At 38.5% G+C, this 15483-nt stretch overlaps 2 pseudogenes; both read right to left on the reverse strand.

Annotated features, from left to right (window-relative positions):
* Nucleotides 1-9261: 9261 nt before the first annotated feature.
* Nucleotides 9262-9892, reverse strand: LOC138809351 (protein lin-28 homolog A pseudogene; annotated as a pseudogene).
* Nucleotides 9893-14651: 4759 nt separating this feature from the next.
* On the reverse strand, nucleotides 14652-14752 carry LOC138809361 (U6 spliceosomal RNA; annotated as a pseudogene).
* Nucleotides 14753-15483: the final 731 nt, after the last annotated feature.

Here is a 15483-nt window from a genome sequence, read left to right on the forward strand (position 1 = left end):
GATCAAAGGATAAAAGTATTTAGAATGACAACTTTAAAACTCCAGATTGGGGAGGTGGGACAAACAATATATACCAAAACTCAATGCTGAAGGGAAGGAGTGTTTTACTCCAAACCTCATCTGTGTCTGACTCTCTCACACAACACACACACACACACACACACACACACACACACAAAACACACACACACACACACACACACACACACACACACACACACACACACACACACACACACACACACACACCTAGTGAGAGGTCTTTGACAAAGTACAGTCATTCTGGACATAGACTCCGAATAATCAGAAAGTATCCATTGTGAAGACCTTTACTGAAAGTACCCATTGTAAGTAGACTTTTACTGAAAGTTAGAACTCAGGTTCCTGGAAAAACTGTGAAATGTCACAATAATGTTCTGCAAATAACTCCCCTAGCAATAGCCATCACCAATGAAAGAATGTACATAAAGCTACAGATTTTTTTAAATTTTTCAATTTTTTTTTACTTTTTATTGTGAAAATACTGTACAGAGTGGTTACAATTATATGGGCAAGATAATGAGTACATTTCTTTTTTTTTTTTTTTTTTTTTTTTCCGGCCGTGGGGCTTGAACTCTGGGCCTGGGCGCTGTCCCTCAGCTCTTCAGCTCAAGGCGAGCGCTCTACCACTTGAGCTACAGCGCCACTTCCGGTTTTCTGGTGGTTTATTGGAGATAGGAGTCTCACGGTCTTTCCTGCCCGGGCTGGCTTTGAACCGCGATCCTCAGATCTCAGCCTCCTGAGTAGCTAGGATTACAGGCGTGAGCCACCAGCGCCCAGCTTGAGTACATTTCTTATCAAGCATTGTAGCCTCCTCCTTTGTTTCCCACTCCTGTAACTTCCCATCCTCCCATAGTTCCCCCATCGAATTCTCCGCCCCCTTCCCCCACCAAAGTTGTAAAATTCGTTTTTCTCCATAAGAAGTTGTACATCTCATTGTTGCAATGGGTCCACCTGTATCCCTATTTAACGATTTGTTTTTTTTTCCCCTTCTCCTCCACAAATTATTGCTCATTGCTTAGCCTGCACTCGCTAGCCAATAAGATTGTTATAAGATTACCCAGTTAACTGAAGGGTCGGGGCTCTCAATTCTGACCCACTGCAATGGTGACAGTTGTGAGTCCAGGCTCGAGCTTGAAATAAAGGACTCTAATGTGCTCACATGAGAACTGGCTCCGTGGTGGTCTTTGGGAATCCTTATCTAAGCGAAAGAATAGTGTAAACAGCGAACCCCAGGGGAAGCTGTATGTGGGACAATGATGCTTTTTTCCTCTTCTTTTTAGATAATCAAACATTATGTTGTAGTTAGCTCCACAGCTGCTCCACACCTGAGCAGGAGGCAGGAAAGGATGCCTTATACTGCAGGGCAGCCTTGTGTACCTCTGGCTTTCTGTGTAAGAATGCAGTTTGTGATCCCCTAGGGAGGGGTGGCCAAGCTGAAATGGGGGTATGCTTTGCCTGGAGGATGGCACCCTGTGAGCCCTGCATGCATGGTGAAACAGCCTGGAAAGCCCTGTGGGCATCTCCAGGATGGCCTCTCAGTGGCTTGGAGAAGTTGACTCCTGTAGTTGCACATGGCAGGAGGCAGGAGGAGAACAGGAATCCAGAAGATGGGAGAGGCACAGAAGCAAATGCACCTCTCCATTGAGACTCCTCAGCCATTCTAAGGAGGTTCACAACCCACATGTGGCGGCCACTGCACAGATCTCCAGAGGCCTTACTTCTCTGGGGAGCAGTGCCTGAGCCTGATCCAGTGCAGTAACTTCCCCAGTGCTCCTGAGCTTGGCTGGGCTGGAGCAGAGCCTACCAGCCATGCTTCCTCTGCCTTGCTATGTATAGCCTTCCAGCAGCTGCCCAGGTTCCAGCACCCACAACAGGCCAGCTCCTTGGGGCAGGGTGAGGCTGTGCTGACAAATCCTGGTGCTGGCCTCAAGGCAAGAGCGAGGCCTAACCCACAGGAGAGCTGGCCCTCACTTCCAAGGGCATCGAGAGAGGCATGACAACCACAGGCCCATCCTTGCTGCCCTCACTGGCCCTAGAGGTTACCTATAAGTCCCTGACTTTGTTCTTGAAATTCTTCAGCCACTGGTTGTCTCATTTTTCATTATCTGTATGGGTGGGACTCGAGACTTCTTCCTCTCCTCACCAAGCAAATAGGCCCTAGCAAATCCACCCCAAATTGCACACCTCACAGACACTCTCCAAAACCCAGCTGCCTTTAGGGCTGCTGTTGCATGAGCTGTTGGCCAACTGCCTCTTCCTCCCTTCACAGCCTCCTTCAGGGCCTCCCCACCATCCTCTCCCCATTGCTCTCAGCCCCAACCAAAGCTCTGCTTCCCCTGTGTCCTCCTCCCTCTCCACCCAGCCCCCATCCCCAACCCCAGCAGGGCCAGTGCTCTAGGGAAATGAACTGGCGCAGCAGAATCAAAGGTGTCACAGTGTGCAGCCTGCTGAGAATTGGAGGCAGCATAGGTCTCTGATCACTGTCTTTCACTTCACTTACACATGTATTCATTATATTAATTTGGTATTTAATATTGGATCTCATAACTTTTTTTAAGCCTTTGCAGAATAGCTGGTAGAAATATAGTCCCAAATTCGAATTGTCTCTTGTTTAATTCTTTCGAGATTCAGAGATATTTTAAGTAGATATAACCATCATAAATTCTCAATTACATAACATAGTGTTATTCAGAAAACATTTGCTTATGCATCTGTCATCAATTATTTACAAAACTAGAAACTTTTAAAGTTTCAACTATTATAGGAAAATCTTTGATTCATGTTGAATGGATAGGAGAAGGTTGAGCTGTTGCATACATTCGTGTGTGTGTGTGTGTGTGTGTGTGTGTGTGTGTGTGTGTGTGTGTGTGCGTGCATGTGCATGTGCATGTGTAGGGATTATATGTATCATTGATATCAAGGACAGGAACTTTTTTCCTTTTTCTGAGATATGCATTATGGTGTTTCTTTGTTGGTGGTAGGCTCTGATTTCTTGCTTTTACCTGATGTGCACATTTCAGCTCAATTTTTCAATTAAACCTTCTTATTTAATATTGAGCATATAGTACTCTGATATTGCTTTGTCTTTAGTTTGCCATTTAGGATCTCTTTTTCCTCTTTAACTATTAATATTCAATATAGATTTTACCTCCTGACTGATTTTCCCCTACACAATTCCATGCACCTGTTATTCTAAATTCCAGGAAGAATAACATCAAGTAGACTGAGGCTAAGATCATACACAAGTATGAATTTAGTTTCTAGCTAAAAAATAATCAGGATAACAGGGCTGGGGGCATGACAAAGTGGTAAGAACACCCATTTAAGGGGCACAAAACACTCAATTCAAACTCTAATATTAGGGGTAATAAAGAAAAAAACTATGATTTTAAATAATTAGAACAATTGTAACACTTGAGTATTTGAGTGGAGAAAAATCCATGAGAGAGATAGAATGAACCTACGTTCCAATGCTTTCTACTTTAGTGATAATGTTTAATGGTACTTCAGACAAAAGAGAGTTACTTTGCAAATGAGCATGGATATGCATTTGGGTGATGGAAATACTCTACTTACACAGGTGTAAATTAAATAGATTTTTTTCGGGTAGATTGTAATTCTTGAACTAAGAGCCTGGGTGATGTCCCTGAGCTTTTTCTCTCAAGGCTACCACTCTAATACTTTGAACCACAGTTCCAATTCTGATTTTCTGTTGGTTTTTTGGCGATAAGAGGCTCATGGACTTTCCTGCCCAGGATGGCTTCAAACCACGATCGTCAGATCTCAGCCTCCTGAGTAACCAGGATTCCAGTCATGAGCCATCGATATTTTTAATAATTTAGTAAATTGTATAGTTATAGAAGTTATACATTATCATTGTAACCTGTGTAATATATGTGTGTATGTATAGATTAATGCATAGATAGAAATATTTCTACATATTTTTGCATCTACAGGAGACTTATGAAATCATCATTCATTATAAAATAAAATGGAAACAAAAGTTAATAGGAGCAAAACAAAGGGAATTGTTACACGTTTCTTTTTGTTGAATGCAATATTAATTGTGAGAATCAGTTTGGGAAAACCATCTCTACTTTAGCAAAATGGATAATTGCTATTAATTCCAATCCATCTATTGGCCCATATTGTGCATCCTCACACATGAGTGTCAAAATCAAACCACACTTTTTGACTTTGTATTTAACTTACCTGTTATAATTTAGGCGATAGATGAAGTAATCAAATAAAGATTAAAATAATAGTAAGCGAGGCTCTAAGTTAGAGCTGAAAAAGATTTTAAATATGATAATAGCTAAATAAGATGCATATTTCTTAATTTCATTCTGTTGTTATGTCTCTCATTCCCACATTAGGAAAGTACATAGAAGTTTCTCAGTAAATTATATGTACAATTATTAAAAATGTATTGAAAGAATATGGGCACAGTGTGGTTTTAGCTTATTGAGACCTATATGGGGTAGTGTGTTTTTGAGGACTTGCAAAACGTTGCGATGGAGATGATGGGAAGGATGTGCTTATTCTGGAAAACAGGTTAGGGGATTGCTCCCAGAAAGATAGTGATGAATTCTTCCAAATGGTTTCAGTAAAATCACTTTCACAACCATGTTCACTATTGCACTATTCACCATAGCCAAGTTATGGAAACAGCCCAGATGCCCTTTGGCAGAGAGATGGTTGGCAAAACTGTGTCATATATACATAAGTGGATTGTACCTATCCATTATGAAGACTGTTACATTATTTACAATGAAATGGATAGATCTAAAAATATGTTAAGTAAAATAAGTCAGAGCCAGACACAAAAGGACCCATGTTCTGTCTCATATTTGGAAGCTAGAACTTTATACAAGTTTACACAGCAATATTAACCAAATCATGCTATTTACAGAGGAGTATTTAAATGATGTCATATTTTTTATAAAATTGAACTTTTAATACAACAAAATGAATACCAGGAAACAATCTGTTGGAAGATGTGAGGGGAAGTCAAAGGGAAGGAATAAAGTGAGCTATGGAGGAAGAAAGTGAAGACATAATATTCAATGCAGATAGTATGAAACTAGAAAATATTAAAGTGTGGTGAGGTTTTGAAGGGTAGGGAAAAGTTATATAAATATCCATTATACATAAAAACATGATTTATTGAATGAAAATTCCCTTGTACAACTAGTTAAGATAATAAAAATATAATTAAAAACAATGGAGACATCTGATCTTAAACTGTGCTCTCTTAAGCCATGAAACAATATAATAGTTTCTTCCTCAGAAATTTTCTCTTCAGGTTTTTTCCTTATAGTGACAGAAAAATGATCAATGCAATGAATATCAATACATCACATTGCACATCATAAAGAGACAATATAAAACCAGAGTAAAAATGTTAGAATTCATCACATGATAAAATAACAGGTAGAATTTGCCAAATGCTAATTGATTGTTTTTCCAATACTTTACCTATGGTATCTAATTTAATCCTCACAATAATTGCATAAAGTGGAACTACTTACATTTTTAATTCTCAGATGATGATATTGAAGTCTTCAGAGTTGTAATTACTACTACAACATTGCACACATGGTAAGTGTTAGCCTGAGGTCCATCTCCAAATGTATCAATTAACCTCATTCTATTTTATGACCAAAATACCATCCCTTTGTCTACAAATTCTAGGAAAAATTCCCAGTATTGTGTACACTCATAATATTTCACTTTATCTTTCTTAGAAAATAGATAATTGTAATATGAAAACTCAAAGTTCATAATCCATACATACCTCCATTGTGAAAGGAACTGCTAAAGTGTAACATTCTTGATTTCTAGGTCAAAATAGCAGAAATAATATTCTATCCCTTCACTCAACACTGCGCTGCCTGGGGACCCTATCTCTGTTTAACACTGTCTTACTGAAAGAATGACCTCCCCAATTCCTGATGGAAACAGACTGCAGGTCTTATACACCAATCATTTCCACAGTGTAGCTCACCTAGGTTGTTTACTATTAGAAGTTTTTTGACTGCTTTTTATACCCAACATTTTGAGAGAAAGGTATACTTTAAAATGCTATTAAACCAAGACTGATATAAAAATCACCTTTGACCCCAGATAAATATTTTACCTTTCTTGTACCCAAAAATACAGACTGACCTATCATTAATGTTAGGAATGAGAGGATAAAAATCATAGACAACAAGACCTAAGCATGAATTAAAGCCTTTCCAACTTCTGAATACAATTGGTTTAAAAAGACATAAAGGGCTGGAAGGTGTCTCAGAGGTAGAGCGCTTGCTGTGCATGCATGAGGCACTGGGTTTGATTCCTCAGCACCAGATAAGCAAAAAGAAAAAAGCTGGAAGTGACGCTTTGGCTCAAGTGGAAGAGTGCTCGCCTTGAGCTGAAGAGCTAAGGGACAGCGACCAGGCCCAGAGTTCAGGCCCCACTACCAGACTCCACTCCCTAAAAAAGACAACAATACTACTACATTTTTTCAAAATTTCTTTTTTTAAGTATTTATTTATTTATTCATTCATTGTATTTTCCCAGGAAAAGAAAGGGAAGGGAAGAGTCAGGATGTGTTAAAAAAAATGGTTAGAAAGGAGGAAAGGAAGTACTTGGGTACAGCACAAATCAATCATGAAATAAAACACCCAGGACTGGTATCATAAAAGCCCAAGGGAGCTTTAGTCTGCAGGGATCAGAGGAAGGACAGACAGGTACACACTTTCCCACCCTCCCTCCCCATAAATTCAAGATTTCTCACAAAACTTTGGTTTCTCGCAGTAAACATGGAGTTACATTTGTCCGTCTCCCATTAAACAATCTTGTGGCCACTTTGACATGACTTTTCTTGCACCTGTGTACAAGTTCCTGAGTGACTGGAACACACATTAATATTCCCTTTCCTGGTCTCCTGACCCCACTTTCTACAAGGAAAGCCACACTTGATTTTCTCTAGTATTACAGAACAAACAAGTTTGGTCACAAATGTCATATTTGATGAGAATTATGTTTAAAAAACATGGACTCAGGTTGGGAACAAGGTGTGTGTGTGGGGTGTGGAGAGGTTGGAGCCCTAGCATCTTCAGAATCTTTGCATAAGTCACATAAAAGTTGAAGAGACATTCCAAGAGTCATCTGTGTATGGGCATGTAGGTTTTCTTTTGAGGGAGAAAAGGGTAGAAGATAGGGACTTATTATTATTATTTTTACCAACGAAGATCTAGTCCAAAATGGGAAATAGAGGAAGAGAGGGAACAAAAGAAAAACTAGTTCAAGATCCTCACTTTAGAAGGTCCCCCAACTTAGCTTCAGATCCTTTTGTCTAGTGCATAACCTTCTGTCAAAGATGGTTTGGCTATTTTTCTCAATTCTAAAAGAAGTTTGTAAACAATAAAACCTCAAAAATAACATGGAGAAAAAACCCACACATTATTATTTACGCAAACTAGGCCACCTAGCAAATGATCAACTCAGAAACTCAGTAAAGTCCTACAGAGCCTAGACAAATACAATTAACTAGAGGGGCCAGCATTTGTGGGGAGACAAGAAACTAGGATCAGACACACATCACCCAATGCATTCTATTGCATTTGTCCTGTTTCAACACAGTGAGGTAGGTTTGCGGTGATCTCACAGAATGTAAACGAAACTCCCTTTTTCTCCTTTAGCTAACACAACACTATGAACAATTATGCAGCAGGGCAGGACACGGGCTCCAGAGAGAGACCTTCACTTATGGATTTCCCTGGAAGCCGAGACTGAGGATTTTGGTCCTTGCTTTTTATAGAGCCATCCCTGCATGGCTAGTACAAGGTGGACACATATCTGTGGTCTTAAAATCCAAACATATCAATTCCCATTCCTTTTAGGAAAAAAAATACATATACAGTTACTTGCACAGTAATCCCAGGCTAACCTAGTAAAGGATAGATGTGGTATATGGAAAGAAAACAAGTCCCAGAGCCATAGGATTAGACAATCATTACTAACCTTGGCTTCCTCTTTGGGCCTCTTCTACCTTGTCTGCACCACCATTTCCTGTTTAGACTAATTTCCATTCTTCCAGCAGAAGGAGAACAAGTCATGGGGCAACCCAATTAAAAACTTAGTCTCCCATGAAACATTTCCAAGGGTTGATGGGGTTTCAAGACGACCTTATGGCAGAAAAACCAGCTCTAATTGGCAAAAATGAAGTAGTTCAATAGGCTAGGCACTACAAATGGTTGTTCTCCATGGTGATAAAAACAACAAATTCTTCCTGCTGTGCTGACCTGGAGTTGTTGCCTACTTATCCCTGAGATTGCTCATGTACCTGAGAACACAGTGCAGGAAGGAGGGCCTTAAGATTAAAATATATAAAAATACAATACCAGAATATTTATAATAAGAAAAAAAGTTAAAATGCACAAGATATATCATTCTCACATATAGTGCAGTTTTGGCATCCTGAAGAAAGCGGGGACCCAAGGTGCAGTTATCCAAGGGAACAAATAAATTACAATCACATTGGCCCAGAATTGGGGCGGGGCGGGGAGAAGCACAGAGCAGCAGGTTTACAGCCATTCCCTAGTAACCCATGTTGCCTGTCATCACAACCAAATGCCTGGACAAGCTCTCCCAGCACTACGGCTCAAGATAGGGTGATGAGGAAACAAGATGTTTAGGAGAGGAGGTGGTGGAGAGACAAAAAACAAAACAAAACAAAACAACCCTACCTTGCTCCTGACGGGCCCTCCTACCCGAGGTATTACACCTTGGGGATTTGGGCCCATGGATCTGCTGGTCTGATGCTTATTTGTTTCACACCCTGGCAAGAGAAATAAGACACATCCTTCTTTAAAGGAACAACTTGCCAATCTGGGTCATTTTTAGAAGCTGGAGGCTGGGGGGGGTGGGGCGGAGGGAGGGGAAGCATGTAGGACAGGTGAAGCTTATCATATAAAGTATGCAGGTTTCAAAATGGTTCCCCCAAAGCCCCTCACTTGAATTGGGATAGATCATGATGGGGTTCCTATGCATAACCCCTTCCCCTCATCAAAAGACAAGATGGGGTGATGCTGGGACATTCCGGCCTGAGACATATGGCAGTGCCAGCTACTCACCAACCCATCCCATATCCCCATTTTCTCCACTTTGCCGTTTCATGCCTTCTCCTTGAAACTTCCTGCTGGCAAGAGTAGCCCCCCTTACTCTGGTGGCTCAATATTGGGCCTCGGGGAGCAGGGCAGGGCTGTGATCTCTTCTTGTTCTTCTTCCCTAAAGGAGGCAGGCTTTCCCTGGGAACTGGGGACCTGCTGAGCCTTCAGTGGACAGGAGGACACCATGTGGTTGATGCTTTGGCAGAAGTGGCACTTCTTGGGCTGTGGTGGCAGCTTGCATTCCTTGGCATGATGGTCTAGACCACCACAGCTGTAGCACCTGTCTCCTTTGCATCTGCGCTTCTGCATGTTCTTCAACTTTGGCCGCCTCTCACTACCAAAGAGAACACCGCACTGGGCCCAGTGAATCCAATGGATTCTACGCCTTTGGCAGACTTCTTATAGGTAAACTCCACAGCCTCTCCCACCCTCAGGCTCCAGAAGCCCTCCATGTGCAGCTTACTCTGGTGCACAAAGACGTCCACCAGGGGGTCCAGCGCGACCATGGTGCAGGCGGTCATGGATAGGAAGCCGAACCCCATGATCACGTTGAACCACTTACAGATGCCGGCCCTGTGCAACAGCTGCAGCTCCTCGGCCGCCTGAGCCGAATCCCCTGGCGCCTACTCGGGCGCCTTCTCCACTGCCTTGGCACAGCCACCTGCAAACTGCTAGTTGGACACCAAGCCCATGGTCATTTGCTGAGCCCTCGTTCCCGTGCCCCTGGTCGGGCTGCTGCTGGCCCCTGAGAAGTGCGGAGGCAAAGGGGAGGTTCGGAGAAGAGGCAGCTACATCTTACCCCGCACAATCCATTTTTTCAAAATTTCTTATGATACTGAAGATTCAATTATAAACTATTAACACTTGAAAATAACTCATTTTTAGGGGAATAGGACACAAAACACAAGATTAATCCTAATCATTTTCAAAGACTATTTATACTACAAATTCACTCTTTTTTTTTTCAAATTCACTCTTATAACTACAAAGATTCTAAAAATAACAAGCATAGTGTCACAAAGGACATAATTTAACTTCATCATGTAATTCAAAAGACTATGCTAATAGAAAACAAAGTTATACTAATAATTAGCTCACCCAATTCACTTCCATTCTTTTATTCTATATCTTTTAGTTTCATAAAAACTGGCTTTTCATAAAATGATGCATAAAAAGCCTATATACCCATTTACATTTTCAGATTTTAACAATGTTTATTTCAGAAATGTTTTTAGCTGTATAGTCAATGAACTGAAAACCATGATCCTCAGATCTCAGCCTCAATAGCTAGGATTACAGGTGTGAGCCACCAGCACCCGGCTGCTTTATTTATTTATTTATTTATTTATTTATTTATTTATTTATTTATTTATTTATTTATTCATTTTCGGTTGTGGGGCTTGAACTCTGGGCCTTAGCTTTGTCCCCAAGCTCTTCAGCTCAAGGCTAGTGTGTTGTTACTTTGAGCCAGAGTGCCACTTCTGGTTTCCTGGTGGTTAATTGGAGATAAGAGTCTCACGGCCTGGCTTTGAACTGTGATCCTCCGATCTCAGTCTCCTGAGTAGTTAGGATCATAAAATATTCAAAGGGTTTTCAGAAATTGCAAGACTTTCTTTGGGATCTTATTTATATTGGAAAAGATATTCAAAAATCCTTATTTGTTAAAGTTGTGATAGTTACTCCCACAAAAGAACAATTAATTAAGAAACATTTGTATGTACAAAACAACTTCAAATGCATCCACAATCTGGAGGTGACACATGCTTTTTGTTTGTTTTTGCAATGTATATCTAACAAACATATCCACAATACTGATTTTCAGTAAATATGATGGGATATTCAAACCTAAAAAATATGGGGTTTATTATCTTAGTGTGAATAGATATGATCTTACAAACAAAGTTATTTTCAACAGAAATCTGGAAAGTGTTTATCCACCTTGAGTTTCACAGGAATAACCAGAGTAATACCTGTTTGGTTGAGTTGGTCAAAATCACTCTATGAGTATATCTTAAAAGTATATCCAATTTAGGATGTCAAATACATATTTTGTACTGACAGTCATCTTACAGCAATAACTCACTACCTAATTATATGTGTATCTTCTTGCCTAACATATACTAAGAACCGAAAGTGATCTCTTTTATCTAACTTAATGGTGTAAATGCTTTGATTATGAGGATGTTATTATTTGACAAATAAAATGTACAGAAGGGTGGTTCCACTGAAATGACAGGATGGAACCATGATAAATAACAACATTTCAACACAGCTCTTTTCAGCCTCACTCTATCCACATTGGCAAGCAACATTGCAACCGCACACACACACACATACACACACATGTGCGCACATGTACACACACACATACATGCATGCCAAACTCAGGGTTTATTGTACAATAAAGTTCAAATAAAATATTAATGATTAAGAAAAATGATAATTTGCATTTTTACAAAATAATACATAATCCAGTCTCCACGATTGTTATATTTTATCTGCCTCTCCACATGTGACCACTTAATTTATTTTTAGTTAATTCATTCATTCATTCATTCGTTTTGTGCTAATACTAGAGCTTGAACTCAGGGCCTGACTCTGTTCCAGAATTTGTTATTTTTTCGTTTTAGTTTTCTCAAGGCTAGCATTTTAATGCTTATACTACAGCTCCATTTCAAGCTTTTGTGGTTACTTTCAAATCAGAATCTAATGGACTTTTTTTTCTTGGTCTGGTTTCAAAGCACAATCATCCGATTTCATCTTTCTGATTAGGTAGGATTAAAGACCTGAGCCACCGATGTGGCTCCTACTTTTTCCTATACTTATCAAATGCACATACTTAGATAGTAATTTAAACCTGAGAGCATACAACCAAGATGTACAGTGATGATATTTTCCTGTCAGAAATTCATGTTAGTAATGTAAATTTATTCTTAAGACCATACGCAAAAAATAAGAAGAAATCTGATGATGATGATGATGATGATGATGATGTGTGTGTGTGTGTGTGTGTGTGTGTGTGTGTGTGTGTGTGTGTGCTGTTGCAATATGTTCCACATATAAGCACTGTACAGGGGTGTCCAGCCATTCACAGTAATTGCATGAATATCTGCCTTGAGCTACCAACTCATGGACAATTTCTAGTTTTCCACTCTAGGCTTCCCAATGAAGAGGGGTTTACTCATCCTCATCCCTATTATTCATATGTGTGGCCTTTTTGGAAATAGTCTCTGCTGTAGTAAGCTGCAAGGCAAGCACTCTACCACTGATCCACCATCCCAGCACAAGTTTTAAGATTCTTGTTTGTAATTTGGTCAAAGCTCTGACTCTTTATGTAGGCTACTAAAAATGTATTTACTAATTTCAAGTAAATACATATATTCTAATTCCATATCTTTTAAAAAATAGAAGCATGGATTTTGTGGCTAGCTAGGTCATTGCACAACTCTATCTATTTTCCTCTCTCTCTTTCATGGTTCTCATAGACAATATGATTGCTCCATAATTATCCTAATTTATTTTGTTTTTATATTTTTGGTTGCATCATTTCACTTTCTGCTCTGCCATTTCCCAAATCAGCACCACATAAACAGAACCATCCAGAAGTGGTGCTGTGCCTCAATTGGTAGAGTGCTTGCCTTGATTTGAAGAGCTCAAGACAGTTCCCTGGCCCAGAGTTCAGGCCCCACAACTAATTTTTAAAAAAAGAATCTAAATACTTGATAATTCTACTAACAGATCTGACTAAAATCAGTTGAATCACACTTTTCCTGTACAATGAAGGAATAGGTTCAGGCTAGGAAAGCAGCTAGAGAAGGCAGGCAGATTGTATCTGTGACAAATCTTTGTGGATAATGGTATCGAGGATTACTTACTGGTTATTCACTTGCACTGCAAGCATGATTCTGAACGATTGCTTGCTGATTCTGAATTATTGCTTTGATCATTATATCCTCCAAGAAGAAAAAGTGAAATTTATTTGATAGAAAAGGACTACTAATACATTTTGACTTCTCATTAAGCATCTTCAATCATCAAAATCACCTGAAGACAATAGACAGGCCTATTTTTTAGATGAAAACAAATGTCTTTAATAAAACAAGAATTTAGGTAGTCATACAAAGGACTTCTATTTTACTACTGCATTATACATTTTTTCTAATGTTGAATACCAACATTAGAAAGCTATTAGAAAGTTCTTTAAGCCCATAAGTTGAATAGTGAGTTCTCTTACACTATAACATGGTATTTCCCAAATCATTTACATAGAAGCCATTGTTTCCTATTTTCTCATTCCTAGAATAAGCTGCACATGAAGACACCACTGTTACTAATTTTCAGTCTGTACCTTTGAATATTGAGGAAAATCATTCCTCTGCTCTCTATAAATTCCCTACTCTCCAGTTAGAATAATTTAGAGTAGTAAAAATGGAAAAAAGATAAAATAAATCATGGTGAATAAATATATGCAGAAAATTCACCAGATTTTTCTGACCAGTTCAATCAATGTGAACTATTGGAGAAAAACATGGACATCTCATTCCCACAGGCACTCAAAGTCTCCGGTTAAGCAATTCTGACGAAGACAGGAAGTAAGATGAAAAAATGAGGAATGGTATCATTTGCAAGAAAACAATTGAGGAAGATCCAAGCAAATTTCTTCTTTTGGATCTCGAAAACTGCATTTGATATTTCCAAAAGGATAAGTAAGTATTACTACCTCTTTGAAGTTGTGGAAGACTGTACAAATTGTTCTCCTAAGTTGTAATGGTTTGGTTGAGTTTCTTAAATTTCAAAAATGCCAGTCCATCCTTTGTTTCCCTACAATTTTTATTTTCAAAATACAAAGCAACAGCAATATCTTACTTTAAAAATTCATGGATTCCATGTATTCATCCAAGTGAATTGCCTGACTTTGATGTCAAAATATATTCAAGAGTTGTTTGTGTACATCTATAATGTTTTCTGCAGAGTTTGTGATTTTTTCAAATCAGAAATAATTTTAACTTATCTTTTGAAATAAATAGTATAGAAACTAAAGATGTTCATGGTGCTTTTCTGAAAAAAGTATATCTGTTTGTATAATGTCCACAATCTATTTAATTCGCTCCTAGATATAATACTTTGAATTCTACATTGTTATATAATGTATATGTTCATTAATAAATGTGTCCTTTCAGATTGCATTACATATAGAAAAAGTTTAAGATTCTTTTTTTCCTAGGTCCTTGTATTATTTTATTTCTTTGGGATAAAATGACAATGTTAACTAATTTCAAGTTTTGTAAAGGTTATGCTATGTAAAGGCCTTTCTCAGGTGAAGATTTAATATACTGATGTCAAACTAACCTTTAATTCTATGAATTACACGTATTGTTACACTTCTATTTTTGTAATGAACTTTTTAATAACTGTTTTTAACTGTTTTTCATTTCTTGCATCAGAAGAATGAAAAATATGGAATACTTCACAAATTTTCATATCATCCTTCGGCAAGTGCCATGTTAATCTCTGTATTGTTGTAATTTGGGTAGGCCTGCTGCTGAAAGATGTAGTATCATCTAAATTTAAGTACTTAATGATGCACTCTTTATACAGGCATATATCCATGGTTGACTATTTATAACAAGGAACCCTTATTGTTCCTAAAAATTCTATTGATCTTATTTCTCTAAAATTCTGTGTATAATGGAAAAAAACATATTTCTTGGTCGATTGCTCATATTTGCAATTTTTTGTCAATGACTATTTTGTCTTTTTCATTTTAAATTTTATCATACTTTGAAGCCTTTACAGCTATGTCCAAAGGTGATTGCTTTTCAAGTATTTATCAACTGAGTTAGCTTTGTGGAGCTAATGGATTCAAAGAAAGCCTTGCTTAAGAGCTACTTCTTAACTTGTGCAAATTAAAATTTCCAAAATGAGGTCTTGCTGGGACAAATGTCTAGCTGACCCTTTACCTTTCTTCCATGTAGGAACAGACCAATCAGAATATCTTACCGTGACAGCAAAGATTGTCCACTGGAACAAAACTAACCTTAGTTACAAGAGATCATAGAGAGATGAACAGTTCAGACAGAATTGTTTAGAATGGAAGGCATTTTATCAAAATATAATTGTTTATTATACTTATCATTTCAAAAGTAGCTAAAGCCAAGAAGGTGAAAAAATTGTTCATATGCATGATTACTTACTGTCCTTGCCTGTCTATCATCCAACCAGGCAGGAACTTACACTACTGACTTTCTATCACCAAATATTTCTATAGCTCCTGGAGAAGTCC

The sequence above is a fragment of the Dipodomys merriami genome, unplaced genomic scaffold, assembly GCF_024711535.1.
Source record: "Dipodomys merriami isolate MVZ:Mamm:240054 unplaced genomic scaffold, mDipMer1.0.p SCAF_494, whole genome shotgun sequence".
Lineage (NCBI taxonomy): Eukaryota > Metazoa > Chordata > Mammalia > Rodentia > Heteromyidae > Dipodomys > Dipodomys merriami.